We start from the raw sequence: 25713 nt of genomic DNA on the forward strand, positions 1-25713 counted from the left end.
CACTCTAACGGGTGGTGATTTATTTACAATGAGAAAAAATTGGTTCCAAAAAACTGAAAATATTTATGACAAATTTGCTTTTACCACGTACCTATATACCTAATTTGGGTAAAATGACCAATCCAAATGATCCACACTTTATGCCAAATTTCACTAATTATTTCTCATTAATTTATCTTTTTGCTTACTAATTTTACAACATAAAATTGTGCGTTTAATGGCCTACCAATGGGTTTTGATGATTAATATGATATTATTGAAGAAGGATTAGTGAATCATAGATTAGATTAGATTATGAACTTAAACTAAGCAGTTTAATTTGCTTTCTTAACTCCCACTAACAATTTATTTTATGTTTTATTACTAGTGAAATTAAGAATATTCTCTCAAAATGGATACTTTGTACTAAGACATGATTCCCCCACCCAAAACTCCGGAACAAATTCTTGAGCCCACCATGCTTAGGTCAAAATATATAAAGGAATCATCTTCAATAGTTTTCCATTTAATCTCTCACACTGTAATATGAATAAGGGTTTAAAGGGTTTAAAGGGTTTAAAGGGTTTGACTTGACCCAATAAAACAAAGGTTAGTACTGTTAACTAGTTGTTAAACACAGTGGAGAGACATGAAATTGCTTTTAATAGGATTTACTGATGAAGACTGAAAAGAACCAATCATTTTCTAGCACTAAAACCCACATGGTATTCCCCCACTAGGAGAGGCTCTCAAAAATTAATTAAAAAAAAAAAAAGAATTTGTCTTAATGATGATGGGACCTTTGGGTTAAGGACAATTAGGGGTTTTGAGTTAACTTGGTGAGTGGAGGGAGGGGAGCAGTTCCATAGCCATTCAGCTTAAGGAAAACAGAATTATTCTTATTAAGTGATTCTTCTTTGCTATATTTATGAATGTCCACTTCCCATAAGGAATGCAAGATTGAAATAAATAAAATGATAGGGTGGGTTTAGTGAATCACTTTATAGATCACCTTAGCTTTTCCATCCATTCTTCCAATCTTTACTAATAAAATGACATAATGCATGTTCCACTAAAACTCAATCTCTCTATCTCTTTTTACAATAGCCAGGTGCCTTATTTTTCTTCAATTCATCTTAACCTTTTTAGGGTTATTTAAATCTTTAATATTGTCTCCTTTAGTAAAACACTGAAACTCAGTGCTGTGTAATCCATTGTTGTTGGATCATTTAAGGCTGTACAGACATTGGACATGATCTACTAGATTTCAACTTCAACTTCTCTCCTCTCTCTCTCTCTCTGTTCTGCAGGAAATGGGTTGGTTAGAGTTGCACTTAAATTCCTTAAACCAAAGAGGAAAAGAAGCAAAATTAGATACACTTTGTCTCTCATTTATCTTGAGAAACCTCTATCTCATCTAATTTTATCCAAATGGAATACGGTATTTGGTTTAAATAAGAAATAGGGTAAATTACATGTCATCCCCTGGTTTTCAATCGAAACTCAAATCACCGGCCCCCTATATTAGACCCCAATATGATAAATTAAATTAGTTCCTACCGTTAGTTTTATGCTGTTAAATGATGATGTCAGCCAGTTAAATAAATTTAAATCTCTAAACTACCCTTGACATTTCAAACATAGATTTTGAAAGGTAGTATTATAAATTTAATTCAAATATTTTAGTACAAGGGTAAAATAGTCATTTTATACCAATAACTAACAGTAGACTAACACCGTTACTATAGAGGGGGGACGAATGAGTATTTTCAAAAACTAAGGGGTGACGTGTAATTTACCCTAAGAAAAAGCTAATGTGATAATCTGCCAAACAACATTAATTGTAGTTATCGAAAGAAATTAATTACTCTAATAAACCTGTTTGCATGGTTTAAACTTATCTCCATGAAGAAAACGTTGTTTTAATTTTACTACATATGGGAGAGTGGGTATGAAGGCTGGCTGCTAATAATGGGATTCCAGAGTTGCATGTATTAATTAGATGATGAGATGATAAAGAGAAGAGAGTAGTAGACATGCACTAAAAATTATTACGTAAGATCGCATCCAATGCTCCCTTGACCCTTCTGTCACCTAAGGGACATTAGTACATGAACCTTCTTGGATTAAACCTTTTTTTAAGAACTAATATATAATGGATTAATCATTAAATAATTAAGTGGAGTTTAGAATTTACCTTTAACTGTTAATCATTCTCTGAAAATATATAACATTAATTCTTCTTCTTCTTCTTCTTCTTCTTCCAAACCTTCTCTTTATTTTCACTAGTAAATAATAAAAAAATAAAAATGTCTTAGGTTACCCCTTGGACCGCGGAAGAATTAGTCAACATTATCTAATCTTTAACCATTGGGTGGTATTGCTACCTTTGGATAACAGTGAACACTGTAGGTGATTCTAATATGTTATTTCTAATAAATTTAGGGTTGTCAAAAAAGCCCGGCCAGCCCGAGCCGGCCCTAACCCGCCCTGAGCCTGGACAGGCCTAGGCCTGGTTTTTCAGCCTGGAGGGTGGGCTTGGGCTTAATAGTTTCCTGGTTTTGGCAAGGCCGGGTTGCCCATCCCGGCTTATATATATAATATTACAGTTAAAATTATAATATATATAATCACTGAATTACAATTAAAATTCAGGGTCAATCAGGGCCAACCCAACCTGGCCTGATCAGGGTCAATTAGGGCTGGGCCGGGCTAGGATAAACCTTGGCAGAGTCGGGCCTTGGTTGAGGGTATGTTAGGCCTTGGCAGGGCCGGGGTGGGCTTGGGCCGAGTTTAAGATCCCTAGGGTTGGGCTAGGGTTTAGGGCAAGCCTGGCCTAGCTCGGCCTGTTGACACCCCTAATGTTTTGGGAATTGCATCTGTCTCTCTCTCTCTCTCTCCCTCATCTAGTTAAGAATCTCAAACGATATGGATACATTTATTAATGCAAGGTAAGGGTGTTAATCGGTTCGGTTTTGATGTAAGCAGTTCGGTTCGGTTCGTTTCGGTGCAAGATTTTGTAGGTGAAACCAAAACCAAACCGTTTATTAAACAGTTTCAGTTATTAAAACCAAAACCATTTAGTAAACGGTTTTGGTTTCTCAGTTTTTAAACGGTTTTAGATACTCAGTTTGTCTATTTTACATGGAATTTAATGTTGGTTGGATGTCCTCAACAAGCCTTTCATTGGAATGGACATGATTCTAATTCATAGAAAAGCCAAAATATTCATAGAAACATTGAATACTATTATACTAATGTATTTGAATGAATTGAACCCAATTAGTTTAATTCAAATTTCACATATACACTTCTACCAATCCATGTTTGACTCTTATTATTTTTAATTTTAGCAGCAACCTATTGTATGAAAGCACTAATGGTTAATTATTGCCATTACATATTACTAATATTTGTTTCGGTTTAAACGGTTTACCAACGGTTTAAATGGTTTGGTTCAGTTTAAACTACTTAACTAAACGGTCCCAGTTTTTTAAAACAAAAAAACCGAACCATTTATTAATTATAAACGGTTTCACGGTTTCGGTGTAAATGGCTCGATTCGGTTTCGATTTGATTTTGACACCTTTAATGCAAGGTAGCGGCTATTGGCATAATTCACAAAACGACCCAAACCAACTTGGTTCTTTGAATTTGTGAGTTTTGCTATCGGGGAAATCTGAGTGAGGTGAACTTGGACATAGAGAGCTAAGAAACAAAGCTAAAGAGCTGAACAAAGTGGGCTCCGGAGGGGACTCTCTCATGCCTAAGTCAGAATTTCGGGAAACAACAGTTAAAGTGGAGAAGAGAGAGCAGTAGACTTAAAATTGTATGATTTCACCTTTTGTACTTTGAATGTTGTTCATCTATTTATAGGACGAGGAAGGAATGTCTTGAGTTCATGTAAGCCTGAGGTTCATGTAGTCCTGAGTTCATGTATATCACGAACACTTGAGTTTGTACGGGAACCACTGAACTGAATTTATCTTTTCTTGTAGCTGGCATCGTGGAGAGTCCCAGGTTGGTTGGTCATGTGAAAAGTTTTGATCATGAACTTGGCGTGAGGAATCTAGTTTCAATGTTTTTCATTTTGGCCTTAAGCCGGTTATATGTTGGGCTTGCTTATGTGGCTTTAAGCTTGAGTCCTTGCCACTTGGTGCCCGCTCATTGGAGAGATAATCTTACGTATATTAGGTTTCATTCTAGATAGGGCATTTCCAGAATCAGCCTAGTTACCAATAAGCCGTCTGGTTCTTCTTGAATTGGCCTAGTATTTTTTACCGGGTCTGATTTTTGGTTGGATTGTTTAATGCAATCGCCCCATGGCTTGCAATTGGTTTCTGGTTTGGTTTTTCTTTCATTTGATAATCCAAATGTGGTTCAAGTTGCATTAATTCTTGACCTTTAATAAGTGGAAATTAAAGCCTAAACTTTTAGGCCTTATTTGCTTGATGGAAAAAAGTGGGGTGGGAATAAACGGGTGGGATATTTTGAAGGTTTACCATAAAATTTCAAAACCTAAAGTTGTTTTTTACATGGGGTGGTAAAGTAAAAGATAACATGCATTAAATACTAAAATGCATTAAATGTTTTGTGTGCATATGTGGATAGGGAATTATACCACCTCGGCCTTCTTCAAAATCTTGCCATATTTCTTATTTTATTATTATTATTATTTTTGATAATCGAACTTTATTACCGAAGGAACGGAGTTCTAGAGGAGTCAAGTACAAGGAAAGAAAAATATAAGGGGGCAGGGAGTCTTGCCAGATACAATAAGATTGAGAGCTAGCTCCTACAAAAGCTAAACGATCAGCAATAACATTGGCTTCTCTGAGGGTATGTTGAAACATGACCTCTTCAAAGCAAAGGCTGAGATCCCTACAGTCTGAAATGATTGGAACAATTTTCCAAGGGATGGATGAGGACTGCCTGTTTAGGATGTTGATGATCGACAAGTTTTCGCTTTCGATAATTAGGTTCTTGATACGCCTATTGGCAGCCATGAGAAGCGCAAACCGAACAGTGCAAGCTGCCACTGTTAAGGCGTAGTTCCACCCAATGCCCTTTGAAAAACCAAACAAAAAGGAGGAAGATTTAGATTTGCAGACGCCTCCAATAGCTGCATTACCTGGATTGCCAAGACTAGCACCATCCACATTGAATTTGACAAAATTGATAGGAGGGGGGTCCAAATCGCTGAGCATATTCTTTGGGATTTAGGCTGTTGAAAAATCATTGAGTAAAATCTTTAGCATTAGCAATAGCTCTGAAAATGATGGAATTACTGATGAAGCCTGCTTGGTTGAAAACTATATCCCAGTGACTAATCCATATATGCCAAATAATGTTGCAGAAAAATGATGCCTTTATGCAATCATCCCTCCTAGCAGAATGCTTGGAGTTTATGACAAAAATAATTCCCTCAACAAGGTTGTGATTTACAAAGATATCGCTTAGGCCTGCGAGCCGTTAAAGATCTTGATTGATTAGACATTCAACAAAGAGATGGTTGGGCGATTGTAGAGATTGATGGCAAATGTGACAAATAGGATTAAGATTAAATCCCCTTTGATTGAGAATGTCGGGGAGTGTTGCGTGTTCTCCGATGCTTGGTTCACCCACGGATGAGCCTGCAAAGACCAAGTGATGAGCACAAGAGAGCAGGTGTGGCTCCGGCCTAGGACTCTCCGATGCTGAAGTTAGATCACCAGTGCAACAACGTAATAGCTAGTAAAAGTGAGATGAGGAATGGTGCTCCATACCTGGGTATTTATAGAGTGAGGATGAGATGAGGCGGTTGGGAGAGTCCTGGTATGGTAAGAGTCCTTCTTTTGGAAGGCTCTCTCACATAGAGCGGAGTGGAGAGTTATTCCCGGGGTCGGGCTCTTATTAAGGTAAGATTCCATGTAAAGTATGATTTCGTATTGCGCCAGGATCGTGGCTCAATCCTCATCCCGTGATTCTCGGGATGTACTGACGTGGCCCCGCGATCCCCGGTGGGGCGCTATGGTAGCTTATGTGGAGGAGGGCTCGACCTGGAAGGTCGGCCTCAGAGCTCGGCTTAGGAGCTCGGCCCCGGCCCGCATGACCTGAGGGTCATCACTAGTTGTGTGAGCTTGGCCACGCTATGGTGCTCCCATCCAGACCGACCTGAGTAGGCTCGGACCGTGGAGTCGGCGGGCATGCTGCTCAGTCGTGATGGGGGATCTCTGGGTTGGTACTGGTCTGCCGTGCTATGCGGGCAAAGGTCGGCCGAAGAGCTCGGCCTTGTCCGACCAGTATGATTTTGGCTCAGCGTCTGGTTGACTTGGATGTGTCCGACGACCTCGGCCAAGCAGTAAGGTTCATCGAAGATCGGGTCGGCCCGGTCTTCCACCGAGCTTGGTTCGGCCATGTGGCAGCTTCTGATTGGTGGGGTGTTTTATGCCTTATCACAGGCCCCCCACTCATCAGGGATCGGCCCGGCACTGATGAGTGAAGTTTCCTGGTCTGCTCATTTGAAAGATTCTTGCGGCCGAGCTGAGCTCATTTTGTTGGGGATTTGACATTGTACGGTCTGACAATTGGGCGTCAGTGCCATGTCAGCAGAGTCATTATGGCAGGCTCAGGAATTCAAATCGTCTTTTGATCTGGACCGTTGAATCGTCCTGAGCTCTCCTTGGGCGTTGGATCCGTTCAGCCCTAGAGTTATAAATAGGTGGCTCCTCCCTGTTCATTCTTCACTGTTCCAAATTATTGACTTCTCGGCAAGCTCGGATTTCTTAGCTCTGCAGCGCTCGGTGCTTTCTGGTTCGTGATCAGCTCGGCTTTTGCTTCGCTCGTCTTCAGCTCTTCTTCAACCAGTAAGTCCTCTCTGCCCAGTATGTCAGTTGGTAGTAGTCACATGGACGAACTACTGGCCGAGGTGGCAGAGGGGGCTAGTCTAAGCCGAGAGCTCCCTGCTCGTTCTCCCACAGTAGACTTGTTGGGCTAGACTTTGGACGAGCCCGATGTAGTGGAGCCTCGTCAGGCCTCCATTGTCGAGCCTCTGTTGCCAATGGAGTCCAGCCTCGTGGCCCAACCAATTATCGGGGACCGAGCTGATAGCTCTGGATCGTCCTCGTTCGATGATGAGGAGTTAAGTGAGGGCGATTCTTCAAAAGTGGGGGTTAGTTCGGTCAGCTTGTCCGCTGACGCCCCTGAGCTCGAAGAAGGGAGTGTCGGCACCATTCTGAGCACGATCATGGATGCCGACCTCGACTATCTGAGGACGACCTATGCCATCCCCGAGGACATCTAGCTCCGAGCTTCTAACCCAGGGGAGATGGTCTGCTACATCAGGCCCGGCGAGGTGGCTTTGTACGAGTTGCCTTTCAAGTACGCGTTCAGGCTCCCCGTCCTCGGCCTGGTGGACTAGATCTTGGATCACTTCCACCTGTCCCTAGGTTAGCTGGTGCCAAACTCTTGGCTGGCTGTGTACGACTTCTACGCCCTGTTTTACGAGATGGGCCGAGGTGCAAGCGTGACGCTTTTCTCTCGGCTCTTTTTCTTGAAGAAGTCTCCCGAGAAGGGGTGGTACTATTTCAGCCGTCGATCTGGGAAGAGTGCGGCCCTGGGTGGCCACAAGTTTTTGGTCGGTACACCGAGCTTCAATAAGCATTGGAAGCCTCGTTTCCATTCTAAACAGCCCTCTCCGAGCCGAGTGGAAGGAGATCAACTTGAACTATGTCAACAGGGTACTGCCCCTGACCGAGAATGAGCTGACCTCGCTCGACTTGATCCCCCAGCATTAGCCCCTCGATGTCCTCCAGCTTCAAGACGAGGGGTTCCTTCAAAGGTGGCATATGACCCCTGGTAGGAGCCCGCGCTGAGCCCGTTTCTGTCGCCCGAGCTAACCCCTTTACTTAGTCTTCTTTTCTCTTTTTTTTTTTTTGTTTTTGGTTTGTTTCTGACGTTTTGTATTTCTTGCAGTGGTCGGCCATATTCCCCCAATGGATACAGCTCGGCTAAGAGCCGAGACCATTAAGGACCGGAGGAAGAAAAACGTCGAGAAGAAGCCCCAGGGCGAGTCCTCCAAGGCCCCCAAGGGCAAGGTTGTGCTGCTGAGCCCGCTAGACGCTGTGGTCGGCCTTCAGGCCGAGAAGAGTACGGACCCAATGCGGTCTCCAAGGAAAGGGAAGGGCTGAAAAGGCGAGAGGAGCCTGCCGAGAAATACTAAGCGTAAGAAGCTCTTGGTCAATCTGAAGAGTGGTGGCCTTCCGCCCGTGGCCTCACCCCCCAACATCTCTTGATATGTCTTGGGAGGACCTCGACTAGCAACGTTCCGGTGAGGCCGACCTGGCGCCTCTTCCCAGGGGACTCGGCATTGACGTCGGCCGCGCATGCCAAGGAATGGCTGGATGCAGGTCGGCTACCAGCTGACAGGGAGAAGCTCAAGGTGCTGTCCGACCCTGAGCTCTTCTCCACCTTGTTTCAGGACTTTAATATGGTAAGTTTCCTGTTCGTCTCTTGTGATTAGATTCGACCTGTGTAACCCGACCTGACTTTTGTTGTAATGCTTTCTTGCAGGGCTTCGCCAAGGCAGTGGAAACCATGCTTCATTTTGAGCGGCTCTTGACCGAGAACCACTACTTGGGCGTCTAGTGCAAAAAAGCCTACCAGGATGCTCAGGATGCCGTTCAGAGGCGTCGGGAGACTCAAGAGAAGCTTACTGCCTTCGAGGTCGAGGTGAAGAGCTCTAGGGCCGAGGTGACCAGGCAGAAGGAGAAGGTCAAGGCTCTGCAGGCCCAGCTTGACGAGGTGAGGGAGAAGGCCATGGAGGACCTAGCCCTGGCTTGGGAGGAGGCGATCAGCGACTACCTCCAATCGAAGGAGTACGCTGACATGTGCCATGAGATCAGGAAGCCTCCTTATGCCGAGGGTTTTGAGGCAGGCCGGGCTGATCTCTTGGCCGAGATCCAGGCGGCCTATCCCGATCTCAATCTCTCACTTCTTGACAATGATGCGACTACTTTTGCTGAGGAGTTGGGAGATGAGGAGGGAGCCGAGGTCACACAGGCTCTGCCAATTGAGGACCCTACGCAGGCTAACCCCCTCGCCCTGGTCATTGAGCCCTAAGACCTCCTTGCCGAGCATACCACCATGGATGCTGCCGAGGTCGCCTCCAAGTCTACAGCCGAGGAGATTGAGATGTAATCATTATTTTTTTATTTTTTTTTTTACGGGCCAAACTGCCCACCTTGTAACCATGCCGAGCAGTCAGCTTATACTGAATGAAAAATCTCTTTTTCTCAAAATTTATCCAAGTGTTTTAGCTCGGCAATTTTAGCCTCCTTTCTCTTGTGTATGTTGTTCCACTTGATGCTATGGTCGAGCTGACAACCCGTTCTGTTAGTCGAGCTTAAGGACTTGGCTATTTTTTAGCCGTGCTTTACTGGGTCATCGGTTCGGCCATGCCATGTCCGAGGTCAGGATGACTTTCGCCTTGGTTAATTAATTCGCTGTTCCCAGCGGTCAGATCAGATCGGCTACCACTGGTGGCTGCGCGGCCGACCAGCCTCCTTGGCTGAGCGTAATGCCTTAGCTTAGTTTTAGACTTTATTCAGCTCGGCCAAGGGGAGAGTTTGCTCCTGTTGGTTCAGACGTCGGCCAGTCTTTGTGGGCTGGTCTTATGACTTGATTGCCGACCTATGAGGGTCCTGTTGGGTAACCTAGAGGGGGGTGAATAGGTTACCACTAGTGGATTTTGCCTCTTTTTCGATTGGTTGCACACTCTATATTAAATATAAAAAGCAGTATAAATGAGGCACAAGATTTATAGTGGTTCGGCTAACTTAGCCTACATCCACTCCTCTCAACCTTAAGAGAATTCCACTAGTATTTCCCTTTCAATACAATAGGTGGGAAAATGACACCTTTACAACTCTTTTTAACAAGATAAGAGGATCCTTACAATCTTAGTTCCAGGACAAGAGTATCCTTTCAATCTCTTAAGGATGAGAGGGTCCTTGTACTAATCTAAGTACAGTCTAGATTAATACAACAATGCTTTATCAAATCTAAAGCATAAACAAGTAAATACAATAGAAGTTTGGTATAAATACCTATCAAAGAGTAGTGACACTTTTACCCTTTGAGTGATGGTGCTCAATGATATGAATGAGAGTGATGCACCTTGAGTCTCCTAGATGACTCTCCTTGATGGCATGAGTTGAGAGAGTGGAGAGTTAAGAGCTTGGTAATATCTCTTTGAAGAGCTTAAATTGAATAATTTAGCTCAATGACAAATTCTCACTTTTGTACTTTCTCAAATGTACTATGCACTTTTTCTATCAAAAGATGTATTTTGTTCCTTGTTTGGATGTGTTTTATAAAGCCAAAAGTTGGAGTTTGTTTGTTCTCCAACGGATATAAACTGTCATATTTTTAGACTGTGGCCGACCTATAAAGTTGTTGGCATCGACCATCAAAAAACTAGCCGTTGAAAACTAGCCGTTAAGCCCAAGTTTGGGGCTGTAGGTCGATTGTTTGCCGACCTATGGATCGACCTACAAGTGTCGACGATACCGATAGATCTCTTGCTTGCAACCGACAAAGTATCTATGAAACAGTCTGTATTTTTATATTTCATGTAGGTCGACCGGCGTAGTCGGCTCGACCACTGCATAGCTATCCTAATTTTTGATTGTCCTGTCAAGGGATTTTTGGTCTAGCTTGCTTGGGGACTTCATAGGTTTTTGTCTAACACTTTAATGGCCATGTTTCTTGAGTCTAGGGCATGGGAATGAGTTCCTCCTAGGGTCTCTTACATGTGAATGCAATGTGTGTGTAATGTGATATGTACATGTAATGAAATGTGTTCTAATGCACTTGAATCTTCTTGGAGAGTCTTTGTCTTGTTAATTTTCTCTTTTCCTCGATGCCCTCAAGTGCGGGTCAAGATTTAGACCGCCCGGCTATTTTAGTTGAGTTGGGAATATTTTATTTGTGGGTCCCCCTTATTTAAGGGAGCGTGTGATGGGCTTATAATCCCATGGTGGATGGACCCATCCCCAAGTGGGTTCTTTTCTATTTGAAACCTATGGGCAGTGCCCATTTAGTTAAGAGGCCCATTCAACTTGAGGGCCCATTTGACTCTATTTGACCCAAAGATGGGTTAACCCATTCCTGTATCCTAAATAAGACCATGGGTCAACCCATTAAGCCCCTTGACCCATTTAACTTAAACTACCCATTTGGCCTAATGACCCATTTATCTTGGATCCACCCATTTAATACTTGACCCATTTAACTTAAAGGACCCAAGCCCATTTTCTATAAATAAGACAAAGGGGGAGAAGCATTCATTTTCATTTCTTCTCCCATCTAGGACCAGGTCGGGAGGAGATGAAGAGGAGAGAAAGGAGAAAGAAGAAGAAGAAGAAAGAGGAAAGTCAATCTTTGAGGTCAGCCAGGAGTCTAGGAGGAAAGGAAAATCTTGGATGAAGGCTTGGATTGCCGACCTATGAGGGCCCTCTCACGGAGCTTTAGACATTGGGGCCAAGGTAAGCCATTGAGGACCCACATCTCTTCATGATTTTGATTTTGGAGGTTTGGGAAATGGGATCGTTAAGTGGTCGGGGAAAGACTAGATTATTTGAGTTATTTCATTGAATTACAAGCCCTGGGCCTAAGAAGCTTTCCATTTAACAAATTTATGCTCTTCATAAACCTCCTAATTTAGGTTCTCTTTGTTTACTTAAGGAAGTCCATGGGATTACATGGAAAATGAGGTTTAGAACCCTAATGGACCTAGGGAAAGTTTTCGAGTTGAAGGCTCGTACCTTCGCCTCGGAGTTTGAAAGTGATACGTCCCTGGCGAATTTGCTTGGAGACTATGTATAGGCCTTCCCAATTTGGTGCTAACTTTCCTTGCTGCCTTGGTGGATGGGCTGAGCTTTCGAGGATGAGGTCCCCTTGATGAAAGTGCGCTCTTTTACTCTTGAGTCATAATACTTTGCCGCCCTTTGTTGGTATGTCGTGTTTCGGAGTAGGGCATTTTTCGAACTCGTCGAGGAAGTCAAGGTTGGCTCTCAGCCCATCTTCATAGGTCTTCTCATCGAAGTTGAGCACTCAGATGATGATGCCATAATTTTGATGGGCGAGGCTTCGGTCCCATAAGCGAGGCGAAAAGGGCTCTCCCGATTGTTGTTCTTACCGTCGTCCTATATGCCCATAGGACACTTGGGAGCTCTTCCACCCATCTTCCTTTGGCCTCATCTAACATTCTCTTAGTGCCGGCGAGTAATGTTTGGTTGGACACTTCTACTTGTCCATTTGCTTGTGGATGAGCTACCGAGACGGGTCGAAGTCAATGTAGAAGTGTTCGAGAACTCTTAAAAGACCGGGTTGTTGAATTACGTGCCATTATTTGTGATGAACACTTTTGGTAGTCTGAACCGATAGATGACCTTATCTCGGAAGAACTTCTCCATGTTCTTCTCGGTAATGGTTACCAGGGCTCGGCCTCGACCCACTTAGTGAAGTAATCGATCGCCACCACCACATACTTCCCTGTTTCCGATGCCGGGTGAAATCTCCGAGAATATCCATTCCCCACATACAAAGGGATTGGGCTCAAGCATTGAGGTCAACTTTGTTGTTGGTCGGCTCGTAATTGGTGCAAATAGCTGGCACTTCTCGCACGTCTTCACATACCTCATGACCTCTTCTTGCATTCTTGGCCAATAGAATCCTTGCCGAAGTATCTTGTATGCAAGAGCTCGACCACCCAAGTGACTCCCGCATATTCCCTCATGTACCTCGGCCAAGGCGTAGTCGGGTCCCTTCTTGGTCCAAGGCATCGGAGGAGAGGTGCCGAGATTACTCTTTTGTAGAGCACTCCGTCGATCATGGTGTACTTGGTAGCTCGAATCTTGACCTTTCTTGCTTCGTCTCGGTTCTCCTCCGAGTCCTGGTCACCCTTCTAATGTATTTTAACAATGGGGTCCAACCAGGTCGGCCCGTCCTCTTCAATGTACTTTACGCTTTCTTCTTGTAAGGATGGCTTCTCCAAGATCTCTATGTACACTGATTGGCTCAGATATTGGAGGTCGGCCTTGGCCAACTTTGACAGGGAGTCAGTCGCGGCATTCTCTTTTCTCGGTATTCGAGTCATCTCAAAGTGCTCGAGTTCGGAGATCAGATCTCGTGCTCGGCTCAGGTAAGCTATCATCCTTTCATCTTTTGCCTCATAGTCTCCGTTGACCTGGTTGACCAGGAGTTGGGAGTTTCCTTGCATCTTCAACCGCTTTATGCCCATTGCCTTACTGACTCGAAGTCCGACTATGAGGGCTTCATACTAGGCCTCATTGTTCGAGGCGGGGAACTTGAACCTTAGGGCATATTGAATCCGAAACCCCTCGGGGCTCACTAGGATCAGGCCAGCTCCACTTCCTCCGGAGTTGCTCAAGCCGTCGACGTTCATGGTCCAGGTCGGGTCGGCCATAGCCCCAGCCTCTTCTGCTGTCTTCTATTCCCCGACTTCGAGGTCGGGCCCAGTGCACTAAGTTGGCAAGGTCTTATCTTTTTATCATCGTCCTTAGACGATAGCTTATATCGTACTCACTCAGCTCGACCGCCTAGGTGACCAGCCATCCTGAAACATCGGGCTTGTGCAATATCTTCTTGAGTGGCTGGTCGGTCAGTATCGTAATCGGATGAGCTTGGAAGTACGGCCTTAGCTTTCTTGCGGCCGTGACCAGAGCGAATGCTACTTTCTCAAACCCGGAGTATCTCATCTTGGCGTCGACAAGAACGTGGCTGATGTAGTATATGGGTTTTTGAGCTCGACTTTCTTCCCTAACCAACACCATGCTGACCGCCACCGGGGTAGCGGCTAAGTAAACTTGAAGCTCCTCTTTTGGCTCGGGTCGGTTGAGAAGAGGCGGGTTCTCCAAGTATTTCTTCAGCTCTTCAAAAGCTTGCTGACACTCGTCCGACCAGACAAAGTCCTTCGAGTTCTGGATGTTCTTGAGGGCCTTAAAGAATGACAGACACTTGTCGCCCGACCTCGACATGAATCATGCCGACTCCACCACTCGCCCATTTAGCCTTTGTACTTCTCAGATCGTCCTTGGAGGGCTCATCTCTTGGATGACCCTGATTTTTTTTGGATTGGCCTCGATGCCTCTGACAGAGACCATGAAGCCCAGGAACTTTCCTGAGGTCATGCCGAATGCACACTTGGTGGGGTTCAGCTTCATTTGATTCTTCCTCAATACGCCAAAGGCTTCTTCTAGGTCGGCCAAGTGGTGTTCGGCCTTTAAGCTCTTCACTAACATGTCGTCCACGTAGACTTCCATGTTTCTTCCGATCTGCTCGCGGAATATATAGTTCATGAGCCGCTGGTATGTTGCTCCGGTATTTTTCAATCCGAACGGCATGACCTTGTAGCAAAAATTTTCTTGGTCAGTTCGGAATGCCGTGTATGGCTCATCCTCCTAATGCATCATGATTTGGTTGTAACCAGAATATGCGTCCATGAAGCTCAGCATCTCGTGGCCTGCCGTGGCATCGATCAAGAGGTCGATCTGAGGTAGCGGGTACTCATCTTTTGGATAAGCCTTGTTGAGGTTGGTGTAGTCGACACACATTCTCCACTTTCCGTTTGGCTTGGGGACCATGACGAAGTTAGCCAACCAGGTCGGGAATTTCTTTTCTCGGATGAACCCTGATCAGCGGAGCTTCTCCACCTCTTCCTTGATCGAGGTTTGCTGACCAAGGGCGTAGTTCCTTCTCTTCTGCTGGATTGGCTTTCGGGTTGGATCTACGTGGAGTCGGTGCTCAGCTATATGCCTTGGTATGCCAGACATGTTGGCAGTTGACCAGGCGAAGACATCGGCGTTCGCCTTTAAGAAAATTTTGAGCTGATTTCTTTGATCTTCGTTCAGTAATGATCCGAGCTGGACCACCTTTGCTGGGTCTTCCTCGCTGAGGGGGAATGGGGTCAGGTCTTCCACGGGTCATCCTTTCTTTTCGATGAGCTCATCCCGCTGATCCTCGGGGAGGTGCTCAATGCACATTGCCATTCCTCGAACATTGCCTTTGTTTTGCTTGACAAAAGTAGCATAGCACTCCCGTGCCTTCTTCTGGTCACCTCGGACTTCGCCGATACCGTTCTCGGTAGGGAACTTCATCTTCAAGTGAGTCGATGAGATGATGGCTTGGAGAGCGGTCAATGATGGGCGGCCAAGTATGGCGTTGAAAGCCAATACCGACCGTACTACCATGAATTTGACCTGGATCATCGCCTAGCATGGAGCTTGTCCAATCATGACCAGCAGGTCGATTGAGCCCTTGATGGTCGTGGTAGCTCCCAAGAACCCGTGAAGTGAGGTGCCCTCTGGCTTAAGCGCTTAGTCGCCGAAGCCAAATTATCAGTATGCTTCTAGCGACATAAGGTCCACGGATGCGCCGATATTGACTAATACTAGATGGACGGGTCTCTTTGCAATTTCTACCTGCACCACTAAAGCATCGTCATGAGGCAAACTTATACCTTTGAGGTCAGCCTCGGTGAAGGAGATCGTCGCCGCTGGCTTGAGCTTCTTGGTGGGCATCTCGGAGACTCCGACGAACTGCGCGTTTGCCTTGGCCTTTCAAGTAGTCTCTTGTCCGGGCCCTCCGAGGATAGTGTATATGGGAGCTCCCTTGTCACTGCTCGGCCCAAACCCATCCTCTTTCTTCTCAGCTTGGGCTTTATCTTCGTCTTGCTCAGTTCGCCTATTTTCGGGCCTCGGCTCGGCTCTTCTGTGATCACGATCTTCCGATCGCCGACCCCCACGATCTTCACGGCCTCCCTTGACATATCTCTTCAAGTGGCCCACTTTTATCAGCTCTTCGATTTCTCTCTTCAGCTAATAACAATCCTTGGTGTTGTGACCGGTGTCCTTGTGGAATTGACAATACTTGTTGGGATTCCGAGATGACCCAGCTTGCATCGGTCGGGGCCGGTGGATGTACCCGTCGTCCTGTATTTGCATCAAAATTTCCTTGTGCGATGTATTCAGTGGGGTGTAATCGGGGCTCCGAGCTCGGTCCGATCTCTCGGCTCGACAATCCGTCCTGGGCCACTTATCCTCCTTGCGGTCATCGGTCGTCGGCCTTTTCTTATCGGCTCGGCCTTCATTTCCCTTCTGGGCCTGGAGAACCTCGGTCATATTTACAAATTCATTACACCTCTCCAAGAGTTTGACCAGGTTTCTGGTAGGCTTTCGGGCCAAGTCCTTGATGAGGTCCATCTCAGCGAGCCCATTGCTCATCGCAGTATGGGCCGTGGCCTCATCCAAATCCTTGATGTCTAAGGATTCGTTGTTGACGCGGGAGACGAATGCTCGGATCGACTCGTCAGACCTTTGCTTCACACTGAGGAGGTTGACCGTTGTCTTCTTATGTTTCATACTACTCTGAAAGCGCGTGACGGAGGCTCGACAGAGCTGAGCGAAGCTTGTTATAGAGTTCGGCGGCAACCAGGAGAACCATGAGGTCACCGCGCCCTTAAGGGATGCAGGGAAGGCCTGATAAGAAATAATCTTGGTTCCCCCGTACATGGTCATCATCGTATTAAAGTAGTTGATATGATCCGTCGGGTCGGTCGTCCCGTCATAGCGATCGAAGGGAGGAGGTTTGAACCCGATCGACAGTGGCGCGATCATGATCTCAGGAGGATAAGGGTGTCGCCCGACTAGCGAATAGGCATCCGGGGTCGCCTATTTTTTCAATCCCTCCACTTGCTCAGCTAAGTCTCTTAGCCGCCTTTCCAACTCGATTTCAAGTGCTCAGCCATTCGGCTCATCCACCAGATACAAATTGTTTTGCTCGCTCAGCCTAGGTCGACCATTTTGCTCTTCAGCTCGAGGTCGGTATGCTCAGTCGTCCCGTTGTGGTCAGCCGTTCTGGTCTGCTCGGTCAGCACCATCCCTCCTTATTCTTCTTTCCACCTGGAAATTGGACCCACGGGGCCTCCTCTGTTGCTCTTCTCGGAGAGGCGGGCTTTGACGCCAGGGGCTATGATGAGATCCTTCTCCTTGTCTCGCAACACGTCTCCCATTTGGCTCGTTCCCCTGTTCTTGGACTCCCCTCGGCTACCCGTCCTCTCCGAGCCGTCCAGAAAATATCGACCTCCTCGCTATTGAGCCTGCTGGTTCGATTTCTTGCCCTGTCCACGGGCTTCGATGATGCTCCTGTTCATCCTGTCTAGCGCCTCTGCTAAGGTGCGGAGGAGGAGTTTTTTGGCGAGATGGGTGCGATGATGCAGCCCGGCTAGGCTCGGCCCTACGCCGGCTACCATTCTGCTACAAGTTTCTCTCTACGCGCACTGGGGCCGGGCCATCTGGTTCATGAAAGTACGTAACATCTCATTGGTGTGGAGCATCTGCAACTCCAAGTCCATAACTTGTCGATTATTTGACAGGGCTTCGGAGTCCAAATTCTTCGATAAGGGCAGCGGCGCTGGTAAGCCCAACCCGTTCAAGTTTGGCTCGACCTATACCCGGTCAGCCGCTGCTGTGTCTAGCACACTTCCGCCATTCCCACCCTCTGGTGGGGGAATGGGATTGATCACGGCGCCCGTGATGGGCTACGCACCCCCTGCCCGAGGGGGTCTTCCGGTCGCACCCTGCCACTAGGCTTCAGGGGGCGGTGATCGCCTCGCCTGCCCGATGGACTGTAGCTCATCCCCACGGGAAGTCGAGCCATGCTGTCTTGATCTCATGTGCACCATTATTGTTGCTCTTGAAGTTGGTAGAAACGACGATGACTTGCTGATGTCGTTCCCACAGACGGTGCCAAATCTGTTGCGTGTGGAAATCTCCGATGCTTGGTTCACCCACGGATGAGCCTGCAAAGACCAAATGATGAGCACAAGAGAGCTGGTGTGGCTCCGGCCTAGGACTCTCCGATGCTGAAGGTAGATCACCAGTGCAACAACGTAACAGCTAGTAAAAGTGAGATGAGGAATGGTGCTCCATACTTGGGTATTTATAGAATGAGGATGAGATGAGGCGGTTGGGAGAGTCCTGGTATGGTAAGAGTCCTTCGTTTGGAAGGCTCTCTCGCATAGAGTGGAGTGGAGAGTTATTCTCGGGGTCGGGCTCTTATTAAGGTAAGAGTCCATGTAAAGTATGATTTCGTATTGCGCCGGGATCGTGGCTCAATCCTTATCCCGTGATTCTCAGGATGTGCTGGCGTAGCCCCGCGATCCTCGGTGGGACGCTATGGTAGCTTTTATGGAGGAGGGCTCGGCGTGGAAGGTTGGCCTCAGAGCTCTGCTTAGGAGCTCGGCCCCGGCCCGCATGACCTGAGGGTCATCACTAGTTGTGTGAGCTTGGCCGCGCTATGGTGCTCCCATCCAGACAGACCTGAGTAGGCTCAGACTGTGGAGTCGGTGGGCATGCTGCTCAGCCGCGATGGGGGATCTCTGGGTTGGTACTGGTCTGCCGTGTTGTGTGGGCAGAGGTCGACCGAAGACCTCGGCTCACTGGGTCGGCCTCGTCCGACCCGTACTAGTTCGGCTCAGCGTCCAATTGACTTGGATGTGTCCGACGACCTCGGCCAAGCAGTAAGGTTCGTCGAAGACCGGGTAGGCCCGGTCTTCCTCCGAGCTTGGTTCCACCATGTGGCAGCTTCTGATTGGTGGGGTGTTTTATGCCTTATCAGGGAGAGAGAGCCTTTAATGAATGGTTTTCCAAATAAGATGTTGTATTTTAGGGGAAGTTGGAAGATGCCACAATTTCAACCAGGAAAGATTGGCATTGGCGGGAATGGAATTCCCATTAATAGCTATATTATAGGTTGATGCCACAGAGAAAGCCCCAAAGGAAGTAGAAGCCCATATGAAACGGTCCTCTCTTGGAAAAATAGGAAGGGGAATTGAAAGAATGGATAGACCAATATCGAGTGGCCACCATTGAAAAATTTCTTCATTTCTCCATGCGGATGAGAAAGCATCAATGAAATAATCCACTGTTGAGGGAGTGTTGAAAGGTAGAGGGAAGGGAGCTGCAGAGGGAGAATGGTTCGGGATCCAAGCATCCATCCAAGGGTTAATGGATTTGTCATTGCCAAGTTGAAAGCACAGTCCTTTGCGTAGAAGGTCTCTAGAGGAACACACAAATTTCCATCCCCAAGAGGTTGTTAAAGAGCATTTGGCTTGGAGAAAATTTGAAGATGGGAATTATTTGGCTTTCATAAGCTTCAACCACAGAGAATTTGGAGGTTGGAGGAGTTCCCAGCCTTTCTTAGCTAAAAGAGCTTGGTTCATAGGGGCTGAGAGCTTAACATTTAATCCACTAAACCTTTTAGGAAGACAGATATTGTTCCATGAAATTGTGGGCACCAAAGATTGATTTCCATTCAAACAGAAGCAGGATTTGCTTGTGGAATCCAGAGATTTTTGGACTGAAACTGGAATTTTAAAGCAGGACATGGTGTACAAGGGCATGGCAGATAAGGTAGACTGAATGAGAACTAGTTTTCCTGCTGGGCTTAGAAATTGAGATTTACAATGCTGCAATGTGAAATTAACTCGATCTATCATTTGATTATTCCACTCATCCTTACTATCCTGTTCTTTCCTTGCTTTTTCTATCCCTTGGATCCCTTACATGTGGGGCCTTTGACTTTTCATTTCTCACCATTTTTTCCCCACCAAACAAACGGATTACAGGAAAATCCGAGGGGCTGCTTGGTTCTAAAGATTCTTATTTCAAAGGGCTACTTATTACCTTATTCTATTTAGCCATTCAGGTGATCACAAATTCACCCTTTTAAGGATGTGGGGGCCGGTGGATCAAACTGAATATAGATGGATGTGCACTTGGCAACCCACAGATCATGCTGGAGCTGGTGGTATTTTCCAAAATTATGAAAGAAAATCTATATGTTGTTGCGGTGAATATTTGTGGTGTGTGTTGACTTTGTAGGCCGAGTTCTTAGCTTTATTTAATGGTCTTCTTAAAGCGAAGGAGGATGGTTTCCAAAATTTATGGATTGAAAATGACTCACACTCTATGGTAGTGTGTGTCAAAAAAAAACTCCATGGCCTTTCTTTCAACATAACTCTTATTCATTAATTCATATCTTTCTTTTCTGGTTTTAGTAAATTTTCATATCTTTCTTCAATCCCTTGGAAGATTACTCATTGCTATAGAGAAACAAATCCAGTAGCAGATGCTCTAGCTAAATATGTAGCTAGATATTGAGTTTCTTTTTTTGGGCTAACTACCGTAATTTTTTAGGAATGAAATTTTTTTTAAATACATATCATTTTTTTTTTTTCGATTGAAAATATATATCAACTTCATTGCAAAGAAAGAGAAAAAAGGGGGGAGGGGTTTAGTTACAACAAAGATCTCAAGGGCAGTAGCAAAGCCAAAGATGGCAAGCTAGAAATGAAGTTTAATGGTATGCTTATGCAAGAGCAACATTTTGATTTGCTAGTTGCCTATTTTATTTGATTTGTCTCTCTATTGATGGCAATGTCAACTTGGAGTTTCAAATCTTTTCTATAAGTATCTTTTTGTATGGGTATCCCTAGATGTTAATTTTGTAATTTTTTTTAATTAATATATTCTTTTCTGACCTTTAGCAAAAAAAAAAAAAAAATGTATCTAATATAACTTCATCAGACTCCTTGATAGTTGTTTATCAAAAAAAAAAAAAAAAAAAAAAAAAAGCCTCCTTGACAATTAATTTTTAAACAACAGATTTTTTTAGGAGATTTATATATTTTATTGCATACATATCTACTTTTTCTTTTCTTATGGAATCTTACAATGTATTAGTGACATTGGTGAATCGATTTGACTATCAATTTAAAAGTCCATTTGGGAATGCTACCTTAAGATCGAACATTTTTTAAATAATCCTAACTTATGAGGGTGGTGTGTTCCTACTTATTAATTAATACAAAACAAGAAGTAATATAGACTAGTTTTGTGATCTGAGAAAAAAATAAATAAAACATATTTCACGTGATTAAAAGTTTGGAACCGATTAACTTATTGATCCGATTTTGATCCAGACCTTGACCCTGACCCTGGCCCCTTTAAACTGGAAGTGTTAAAGAACCGGACCAATAACCCAAAATGGGGCCAATTGACACCCCTAAAAAGTAAAAACCCTGCCGGGTCAGATTTGTTGGCTATTGCTGTCTCTGTGGTCCTCCACTTTCAAAGCTACCAAAATATTGTCTCTTCACCCATGAAGCAATGGCGTCATCAGCAGTTATGCTTAATAAATAATACATTTTCAGTAATTATTTTCTAGATGACATCACAACTCAAATCTTTATAGATAATTTAAGTGGTTGTCTTCATATTTAGTGGAAAATTCCTTGTCCGTGTGTCTGTCTTATCTGCATAAATCAGATTAGAATCAGATTTCGTGACATTCTATTGAACAGTAAAAGTGCTATTTAGTGATTGACTGCTTGGTATCCTTTATTTCTCTGTGGATCTTCAATCTAGAACACTTTTAGATAGAGAGAGAGAGAAGACCATTGGTTCATTTTAGGGGTGCAAGTTTGGCCCTGTCGGCCTGAACCCGTCAACCCCAAACAAAGCTTGGGCTGAGATATCATGGCTCTGGAAGGCAAGTCAGGGTTGAGTCTTTGAATTGAGTCCCAACCCATTCTAACCCGGCTATGTCTTCTTTTTGTTCTCCTCAGCCTGGCCCAGCCCCTATATCTCCCTTCCCTCTCCCCATGGTCAGGATCAATTAAGGGTAAGCCCAACCTGGTCCTTAGGGCAGGTTAAGGTTGGATTTTTCAAGGCTTGAGTTAGGGCAGGCCTAGGCACAGTTAAGATGGCTCAAGATTGGGATAGGCTTTAAAAAACTTGGCCTATTTCGATCCTGTTGCACCTCTAGTTCATTTGATTATCTAATGACTCATATCAGGTCAGGTAACCATTAAATTTTGCCACATCTTACAGTTGGAAGTGTGAAAAATGAGACCAAATCAAAACCACCAATCCATTCTTTATCGGTTTAGTACTAATTTTGGTTTTAGAAATTGTAAAAAATCAATACTAATGTTTGATTGTGTAGCGCATGCACCAGTACGGTGGCCAATGAGAGTGCTTTAAGGGGATTTGCTTGAATTTTTTTATTTTTTATTTTTTCTAAATTTCATTGGAAGTTGAACGATAAATTCATGCAGTCCTGTGTGTAGGTGCAGGAACCACGTGACCGGTTAACTTTTTTTTTCGCTTTATTTAAAAATCTTGATCAAGTTTTTCTCCACCCATAGTGAAGAGTAAATCTCAATCCACAGTTTCAGGTGATTGGATGGGAATCTTAGAATGGTACTAAGGACATTTCAACCTTTATACCATAGGGGCACAGAAGTAATGTCTAGATTCTCCACCCACAATTAAAACTCTCCAATCTTTTAAAAATTTTGGCACTCAATTTAAAACATAAAACAAAATTTTGCTGGCAGCCAAGGAAATGGAATAATTCACTTCCCCCTTGGGTTCATAAATACCCTCCTAGAATTTATTTCATTTCCTTGGCTGCCTGTCCATTTAAAAGAGGTTTTGAGTGCCGATTATTGTGCAACGTAGCTGAGAAGCCGCATGCACTTTGCATGCTCGCAGCCTAACCCCTGCTTTCCTCAGAGAGACTATTTCCAAACTTGAGCCCGTGGTCACAATGGAACAACCTTACCATTGCATCAAGGCTCGCCCTCTAATTGTGAGAATCACAAATGTGGGAAGTTAGCATTTTTTTCATAGTTATACAACAGCAGCTTGGCCAGTGTTAACTGTTGCAATTGAAATAGACCAAGTCAGAGGAGAGGAGAGGAGAGTCAAGAGGTTGCACTTTGTACCCAGTGACCTGACCACGTATGGAAGGAACACCACAACTTGGGCAGATTCCTTCCTTTACCATTATAGAAGATCTGCAGAGAACCAACATACCATTCACTGATTCAATAAGGCATTAGAACTAAAATGGGTAGACCTCACAGAGTATCTCACTCAACTAAGCCTTATCCTGATTACTAAGAGTCAGCAACACCAATGATGCTCTACCATTCAAAACTAGGAAATTAAAAAGCAAAAACGTGTCCTTGACTCTAGCTAGTATTGTTCCCTTCAAATGCTATAACTTAACCTTCTTTTTTAGGTCTTTCATTCTTATATTGATTGAATCTTTCTCTTTAGAAAAATAATGCCCAGAAATGGATTTTGCAGAAGAAATACGAAAATAAAGAGAAAACTCATATGCACAAACACACAACACAGAGATTTTACGTGGTTCATCTCCAAGAAAGTAGACTACATCCATGGCTGGGATAGAACTGTTTCACTATTCTTTGAAGCAATTTACAAAACCCTCAAATTTCACTTTAGCCCTCTCAACGAACACTTTATAGAAAAGCCCTAATCAAGAAAATGACAGAAATACCCCTAGAAACCCAAAAATGACTATCCGATCAGGATCGAACCAGAACTGAACATACGTCGAAAAACATATTGATTCGAAGATCTCGACGAGCTCTACAAGACGCAACGCCTTTGGCGTTTGCCGATGATGTATGCACCTTTTAGACCATCCGGACGCGATTCGAGGCCGAAATGACCCTCCGAAGATCTTCACTGCACTTTTTAGACTGAGATCAGACTTCACCAATAACAGAACAGTTCATATTTTCTACTGTTCTAGATTCACAAGTCAACGAGCTAAGATGCAATACACTGTGTCATTAGCAGAGTGAGCTCAAGAGGCACCAAAGCTTTTGAAATTCTTCTCTACTACACCCACCCCAACATAAGAAGACAAATATATTCCACCACTTTAGGGTTTCTTTGATGATTCTTCCCAATTCAAGGCTGCTCCAACCAAATGGGTGCAGATCATATGTTAAGCTATTTTCAATACCGTATAGTCAAGGTACAGTATAGGCAAGCAAATCCAATGTGTGAAGAAGGTCACACTTTCTTGAGACACTGAGAATGACCCATAAAGCCGCCTCTTAAGCGTGCAATTTCTACTTAAGTAGATGATTCCATTGTCTCTACTACATTCCTCCAAAACATCATCAATGGTGAATATCTCTAAACCAATTGACACTGCCATTGTATTATTTTTCAATTTACAGTAGATTCTTGAATATTCAGTCTCCACAGCACTCAAATAGGGGTCAAAAGTTGGATGGGATTCTATTACTGATAAAGGGTCATCAATTTAGGGATGTAAACGGATCGGATTTGGCTCGGATAGTGTATATCTACATTCGCATCCAATTAGCTTTCGAACGGATTCGGATAGTGCTAAACGGATACGGATATGGATACGGATCAAATATTTTATCCGTTTACATGTAAATATAGCTTTTCGGATAGCTATAACATATCCGTATCCGCATCCGTTTAGCTTTCAGACGGATTCGGATAGTGCTAAATGGATACAAACAAGAATACGGAAACGGATTTTGACTATTCATTTACACCCCTAGTCATCATCTAATTAAGAGCTATATGTTACTTAGAGTCATAAAGCCTATAAGATTTCATTCTACAAAGCTGGAGCCAATCTTGGGGACATGAAGAAGGGGAAGGGGAGGGAGGGTAGCAGTCTCTTGGAACCACACATTTTAGTGGGGAACATATTGAGTTGCAAAGACATTTTAAGGCAACCACAGAGAGAGACATCACTGAAGTAGAAGATGGGAAAAAGAAAGAAAAATCAATAGTGAGCACAACAAAGAGCTATTTGAAAACTTTTAATTAATCAAACAGAGAAACAACTCCATGAAAGAAATATTCAGATTAGAATTTGGACCCCTTAAATTTTCAAAATATACTTAAGGTCCAAATCAACTTTATTGGCATCACTATAAATTTATCAATTAATGAATCATCCTTTTTTCAGTCATATCTAATGTATTCAACATGAAAACCCATTAAGGCTCACAGTGACACCACTAGAATAATGATCTCATAAAAGTTTGCTAAATGGATTTTTAAAACATCAAAAAACAGATAGTGGGAACAAAATTTAAGTGTTAGAAAGTCAATAAGATGCATAATGTTAAAGGGTACAACCAAAAATCTTCAAGTTTTAGGTGGAAGAACTCCTCAAATATATGAAGGCACCTATATATATATATAATCTTCAAGTTTTAGGTGGAAGAGCTCCTCAAATATATGAAGGCACCTATATATATATATATATATATATATATGAAGGCACCAAGAACCTGAATAAACTGATATGGGATTATAACTTTGTAACTCGTAATATCTCAATACTCCTCATGTGTACTGCTGGATATATTAACATTAGATATGTATCGGTCAAAACCTATTTAATGAGATTAAATGAATTAATTACAATTCGATATTATATGCCTGTTATAATTATTCTTTTATGTGTAGCTACACATTAGTACCGCTTACTTGTTCACAACTATGGATAGACTTGAGCACTTTATTCTACGGTTACTGTATATATTGTATATTTTTCTCAATGGGGATTGGAGTAGATATATATATTGACACATATATATGTTGAACATTAATTTGTAGAGATTCCTGGGAGGTTCATCACCAGTTGTGTATGGCAACGAGAGTATCTAGTAATTATTTTTCCTTTATTTGAGATACACTTATTGTTACCTTTATGTCTTGTGCGTCTATAGTGTGCCAATGGTTGATGCTTATCGACAAGACTCACTACACACTGGCCGCTCGGTATATAGGGTAT

The sequence above is a fragment of the Telopea speciosissima genome, chromosome 3, assembly GCF_018873765.1.
Source record: "Telopea speciosissima isolate NSW1024214 ecotype Mountain lineage chromosome 3, Tspe_v1, whole genome shotgun sequence".
Taxonomy (NCBI): Eukaryota; Viridiplantae; Streptophyta; class Magnoliopsida; order Proteales; family Proteaceae; genus Telopea; species Telopea speciosissima.